Source organism: Lactuca virosa, chromosome 8, assembly GCF_052849685.1.
Source record: "Lactuca virosa cultivar CGN04683 chromosome 8, Lactuca_virosa_CGN04683_v6, whole genome shotgun sequence".
Lineage (NCBI taxonomy): Eukaryota > Viridiplantae > Streptophyta > Magnoliopsida > Asterales > Asteraceae > Lactuca > Lactuca virosa.
In genome coordinates, this window is record NC_136433.1 from 54601325 (window position 1) to 54608808 (window position 7484).

The window sequence follows — 7484 nt, forward strand, 5'->3', positions numbered from 1 at the left end:
ATTATCCACTTAATCCCTTTTTTTTATTATAATAACACAACCGGCCCAAGAGGGGTTCTCGGCCCAAGGTTGGCCCAACATGGTGGGTTTCGATTTGGCTTTGCCCAATGAAGGTTTTTGGCCCATTGATACTTAAGAAGGGGTTTTCGGCCCAATATAAAGTCCAATAGAACTTTTCGGCCCATTAGGGCCCAAGGAGAGGTTTTCGGAATTTAAATGAGAACTTTTGGTTTCACAAGGCCCATTGAAGAGGTATCGGCCCAATAAGGAAGTATTGGTCCAATAAGGGTTTTGGGTTGAGAATTTTTAGGCTCTGGCCCGAAATGATTAAATTTGGCTTATTGGATCGAGTTTTGGGCTTTTATACAAGAAGATTATATTGTTCAGGAATTCACATCTTAACCTAATTTTGCCAGTTGTGACACTTTTACACACCAATGATTATGTCTATGAGTTTACTACAGGGATTCAAATGAGTTAGAAAATTTATTCTTCGTTCATCCAACGTCTTGGAAGATATGGCGTGCATTTCCACATGTGTTGATAATAGATGCCACGTACAAAACCAACAAATATAATAAGTCGTTGGTTCAAATTGTTGGTGTGACATCAACTCAAAAGACATTCTCTGTAGGCTTTGCCTTTATACATAGAGAAAAGGAGGCCAACTATACTTGGGTGTTAAATTGTCTAAATTTGACGCTTGATACGTGTATGCACCCACGTGTAATAATCACAGATAGAGAGTTGGCACTCATCAACGCATGTGAAACAGTTTTTCCGGATGCTGCCCGATTACTTTGTAGATGCCATATTGAACAAAACATTTTGAAGCATTGCAACAAAAAATTATCACGTTGGAAGATGATCGACGCTCTTTTAGATCATTATGGAACTTACTAGTTGAGTCTCCAACATTGATGGATTACACGGAAAACTACATGCGACTTCAATCAATGTTGATAAAATATCCACGTAAGCTTGTTTTTTTAACTATATTTCTAAATCATAACCTTCATATTATTATTTATTTACGTATTTGTTAACTATATTTCTAAATCATAACTTTCAGGTGTTTTGAAATACATAAAAGATACTTGGTTGAACAAGTACAAAGAAATGTTTGTATCTGTTTGGATTGATCAGCATCTTAATTTTGGAAACAACACAACCAATAGAGTCGAGAGTGCACATGCCAATTTAAAGAGATTTTTGGACTCTGCAAATTCTAATCTCGATAGATTTGTGCAACGAATTAATGAAATTGTGCAGTCACAGCTCACTTCAATCAATGAAAGCTTTGAAAAAGCTTAATTTTCTGATATAAGCATCACAATTTGTACTACTTCGGGTTACTGAGAGGTTCTGTTTCGAACGAAGCTCTTGATATAATATTTGGAGAGCTCCAAAGGTTAAATGCGTCAAAGTTGGACTCCTCAAATTGTGGTTGCAAACTCCGTACCAGTTGTGGGTTACCATGTGCTTGCATGCTTTCTGTTTACTCAAACTCAGATTAGTATGTTCAATTACAACATATATAAATTTTTAAATATTACAAAAATATTTATTTTGTATTTTAATACAGGTGAAGAAATACCCTTGGATTTAATAGATATCTTTTGGAGAAAGCGTAGTATTTCTGATACGAAGCCTGAAAAAAAAGGCGATATTTTTTGCGACGATGAAGTTGAAAAGTATAAAGAAAATTTCAACAAGTAGTCAGAAGCAGGAAAAAAAATATTTGAAAAAACTAAAAGAGATATATGATCCGCGCACAATTGATGTTGGAGAACCCACAATTCAAAATAATACCCGCGGATGGCCGAGTATGAATAAACAACATAAAAAGAATGTCAACCCTCCAAATCAAGCTCCTCCTAGATGCAACGACTCTACCACATCAGAGTTCATTGGGTTGGATTTAAATAAAGAACCTGAAAGGCATAATTCTTCGTACGACATTGACTTAAATGAAGAACCACAGATGCATGATCCATTCCTAATGAAGAGCATTCCTGATGTATTTTATGATTACATCGACAATATACAAGATGTACTCGGTGATGGAAACTGTGGGTTTCGAACGGTAGCTGTTAGTCTAGGGCACAGTGAAGATCAATGGCTATACATTCAGAAACAATTGCTTGAAGAGTTACAAAGTCAATTTTATGCATACCCACAAGTTTTTACTGACGGGTTCAATGAGGTATACGAATCTTTGTGTTGGTTCGAATCACCTGCATATTTGCAACATTGGACGATCAGGCCTTTGACTGGTTACTTGATTGCCAACAAGTTTGGTGTGATTGTTCATTGTCTAAGCCATGAACAATCTACAACCTGCTTCCCTATTTGGAGAGGTCCTGAAGAGTTTCAACCTCACTGAAGCATTACAGCGGCACTTGTAGGCAGACATTATATTTCGGTGTCTTTAAAAGGAAATTATCCAATGCCTCCCACCATAACATATTGGAATGCTCATAAAAGCTCGTCTGCATCTTTCTGGCAAACTATGTATTGGTCGCGTTTCGAATTATACAATAAACATAGGCCTCGTAGTTCTGAAATACCTTGGATACATATCAAGGATTAAGTATGAATGTATTTGAACTCTTTTGATATGTATTGCTTTCAAAATTTTGTTTTATTATTAGTATGCCATATTTGTAGTCTTTTGTTATAATATTTTTAAATAAAACGATTTTAATAAATTACATACAAATAACATAAAAAATATATAAAAAAATTATATTTAACCTATTTTATTTTGCAAGTTTAATAACCTAAAAATATATAAAAAAATTATATTTAACCTATTTTATTTTGCAAGTTTAATAACCTAAAAAATATAAAAAAATTATATTTAACCTATTTTATTTTGCAAGTTTAAAAAAAATTATTAGAATACTTTTATATAAAAAGGTATTATGATTTGTAAAAAAAATCAACATTATGTACTAAGTAGTTAATAATTATAAATAAAAGACATAAATACTTTTATATTAAAAGGTATTATGATTTGTAAAAAAAATCATCATTATTTACTAAGTAGTTAATAATTATAAATAAAAGACATAAATATTTTTATATAAAAAGGTATTATGATTTGTAAAAGAATTCATCATTATTTAGTAAGTGGTTAATAATTATAAATAAAAGACATAAAATTGTTATGTAATGATGGTTATTAAAAGGTAATTATTATATAATAATTTGTTTATTTAAGGAAATAAAGTAAGGTAATGATGATGGGGTCATTTAAGATTAGACTATAATTATCCCTATCCTTTGCTACTTATTTATATCCCATAATAATTACTTTTTAATAAGTAAGCTATAATTACATATTTTTTTATTAATTATTATTACTTTTAATAATTAAATTATGATTACATATAAGATTAATAGTTTTTTTAATATATCAATAATTATAGATAAATTTTAATATAAAAAGATATAAAAATATTAACTTAGACATTTTGTTTAAATTTGGATAAAATGTATAAAAGTTAAAAAATAAAAGGGTTCAAATAGATATTTTGGTATATATAGTTAGAGTTTTAGGGTTTGGTATTTTCTCATTCATCATGTAGCCGCCAAGTCCAGTTTTTTCTCTCAAACTTTTTTATTTCTCTGATCCTCCATCCGGTGTGTGATGGCTCGCCGACGATGCCAGAAAAAGAAGCAACAAACGACATTGTTGTTGGTCGTGTGCGGTGGTGGAGAAGTCCAACGGGTTATTCACGGTGGTGAACCAGCGAAAGACACGATGCGGTGGTCCGACAGTGAGCAACAACAGATCTGACAGTGTTTGTTGGGGGTCTGCGGTCCGACGGTAGTCGGATATGGCTCTCTCGAGCTCTGTTGATCTGTCTCTCCCTCTTATTCTGTCTTTCTCGATCTTTATGGCAGGTGACCGACGGTAGCGTTGCCCACAGTGCTTAGTGGTGGCGTATTGTCGCCGGCGTTCGTTAGTGGCGAGTGAAGGGTGCCGACTTTTGTTTATTATTTATGTATTGCATGTAATAAGTTAAAACTTATTTTGCATATTGTATTATTAATAATTATTTTGATTATTTATGTTTCAATTAAGGGATGCACAGTTTTAAAAATATTGTTTAGACAGAAATAATGATTACGTGCATATAAAAATGATTACGTGCATATATACTTTCGGTGTATTAAAAGTAGCGATTTATATTCATTGGCCAAAATATGAAAAAGATGTAATAAATAGATGATTTTAAATTATTTTACCAGAAAAGTAATAATGAGTGGGGTATATTAAATAAATCAAGGGAAGGAATAACAATACCTTAAGATTATTAAAGGGTCTAATTAGATAGATGACCCCTTTTGATTTGTTAAACACACTTTTTAATACCGTCCTCAAAGCTAGGGACGTAATAATTAACTACCAAGAATAGGCAAAACAATAAAATACATTTAATATTAGGGAAAACCACTCTAAAACCCTATGTATTTTATCTCAATGCCTAAATAAACCATTATATTTATTTTATGTACAACTTAACCCTTACTAATATTTAAACCGTTTAACCTATCTAATTTATCCGATAAACCCTAACCACGTTATTATCAATGTACGGGAAAACCCTTCGTCATTTGTAGGCTGCCATCGGACATACCGAAAAGAAGAAAGGAAGCAGACTCGAGCAAAAAGCTTATTGGATCAGGGGAAGCTTCACGAAAAAAAAGATAATCGATCAATCCTTGTTGTTTATTCTGTTCGTCAAAGGCATGAGCTCCCGTTTTTTTTCTTAATTTGTTGTTTGCATTTATTGTTTAAGGAAGTCGTAACCATCGACGATGTTTTCAAGTTCCCATCAAGTAGTTGAAGTGTATATGGATGGTTTGAATGGCATAGATGATGAGTCTGAAGCGGAAGAATATGTTCATTCTTCAATGGACAAGACAATATGAGATCTTTTTTTGAATGATTTGGTACAAGGAGAAATGGAAAACTGTCATCTGATGATGTTGAATTGAGCTATTCAGATGAAGAATTTGACAAATGAGAGCACAAAAACACATTTTGATGGAAGACCCCTAAGAGGACCAGTTGTAACTACAAGTGGTGGTACAGGAGGAAGACGACCAATGATGCAATTTCCTGAATCTCAATTTGATGAAGAAGTTCCTATAACTCAAGATGATGTGGTGCCTGAACATAGTCACAGGATTCGCCAAAGTAGTGACGATCTACGTTCCGAACGGCCCGATCCCAAACGTGGTACGATTGCGTACCGATCACCGACAGAAACGCCCTAGGGTACGTCTTGCATGCGATCCCACCAATTTTCTAAATCGATACCTGAAACGTGAAATTGGCGAATCGGATTGCACAGAAACACGATTGGGATCGGCAATTTTGGTTCTGGAACGCCGATTTGTGAAATTGGCGGGAAATTGATTTCATCTGGGGAAAATTCGCCGACGCTTGGTTTCTTTGTTCAAGTCCTCGATTCCATGTTAGATGTTTAGACTTAGATATATGATTCGTCTTATCACTTTTAATAGTTATATAATAGCCATGCCACTTATCTAAATATCATCACTTCATCATGATTCCACTTCTTCCACTTCTGTTCTACGTTCTTATGTTTTGAGCCCTCATATCCTCTCCTATCTTTTGTTTCTTTATTATTTTTCATCTTTGAAATTGGTTTTTAGTACGTCTTTTAAGTGTTAACTTAAAATTTCTATTTTTAGGTATAAAATTGTTTATAAGTAAACTTGCATTTCTGTTTTTAAGTTAACTATTGCTGGAATTATGTTTTGAACATGTCTACACCGTATCAGATTCTATGGTACACCGTACCGGGCCGTACCGGAATGAACCTACCCCCACCGTATCCGATACGTCCTAAATGGCGAACCGCGTTCCCGATCCTCGTTCCCGTACCGGAGCGTACCGCGAACTATGTGACTATGTGCCTGAAACTCAATTTCATTGATTTGGGCAAAACTGTCATGTTTTGGAACAAAAATTCAACCTTGAATGTTTTTGTTTGATTTGGTTATGTTTGTTTGATTTGGGCAACACTGTCATGTATTGGGTAAAACTGTCATGTTTTGGGACAAAAATCCAACCTGCAATGTGTTTGTTTGATTCGATTCGGTTTCTTTTATTCGGTTAAATTTATGTTTATTTCTATTTAGTTTTGTTTGTTTTGGACAAAAACATGTAATTATACTCAATTTTATGTTAATGGTGGTTGTTTGGTGTGCTAAAAACCGAAAGCATCAGCAAGGGCAAAATCGTCAAACATCTATTTGTATTGAACAGATGTTTACTCATTCTATTTCTGTTTCTGATTTGGCTTCTCCAGAACCTGAACCAAACATCTGTTTTTATTGATTTGGCTTTTCCACATTTATATTTTTACTTATTTTTACCAAATGTTCTAAACATCTGTTTGTAGATAATCCAGATATTCAGTTTATTTATCGGCAGATATGAATCAGAAGGCCAACGTATCCACGTAGCTCAATGCTAAGCACAAAAAATTATTTATTCATTTCTTGTCACCTTTACTTTTACCTCTGCATTTGATGCTTGATTTCTTGGATCATGATTTTTTCTTTTGATGCGCATTTGGAAGGATTTGGTACCAAATCGATGGTGTTTTATGATCTCATATTTTCCTGCATAGTCGATGAGATTCTCCAGAACCTGAACCAAACATTTGTTTTTACTACCAAATTTTGACCAAATTGCACCTTCACAAATTTTTGATTCCATTTTCCTGCATAATCTTGATGTTACAATCTATTAAATTACATTCTAGTCTTGATTCCATTATAATCTTAATTCCATTCTAATCTTGATTCCATTCCATATTAATCAAATGAACCATAACAAAAATGTCAAAAACGTCCGACTATAACACAAGGGTAAAACTGTCCAACTATAACAAAGGAACCTAATACAATCCAAGTACTCACAAAACTACATTATCTTCATACAACAAAAGTGTATAATAAACCAACATCACAATTCCATTACAAATGTGCTTAATAAACCAACATCACAATTCCATTACAGAAGTTAGGAAAAGGGTAAAACCGTCCATAGACTCACACAAAAGTTCCAGATGTACTCGACAATTCTCCATATCCATATTCTTCTTTGAAAGGTTCATATTTTCCTTGAACAATTCCATATTCTCCCTATGCAACTCATTAAATTTACTCTTATACCAATGCATACCCAAATCCTCATCTACCCATACAAAAGATTTACAATCTTTTGAAGGATCCTACAAAAAAATGTAGTATCTGAGTAAACATTACAAAAACCAAATCAATCAAGGCTAGAATTTCATATACCAGAGAATTTGGGTACCGAATGAAATGCCGGCCAGGTTTCTTCCTGGTAGTCGAAGTCCATATTTTTGGTTGTTCACCACAATTACACAACAAGTTTTTATAGTTTGAAGTTAAGGAAGAAGAAGAAGAAC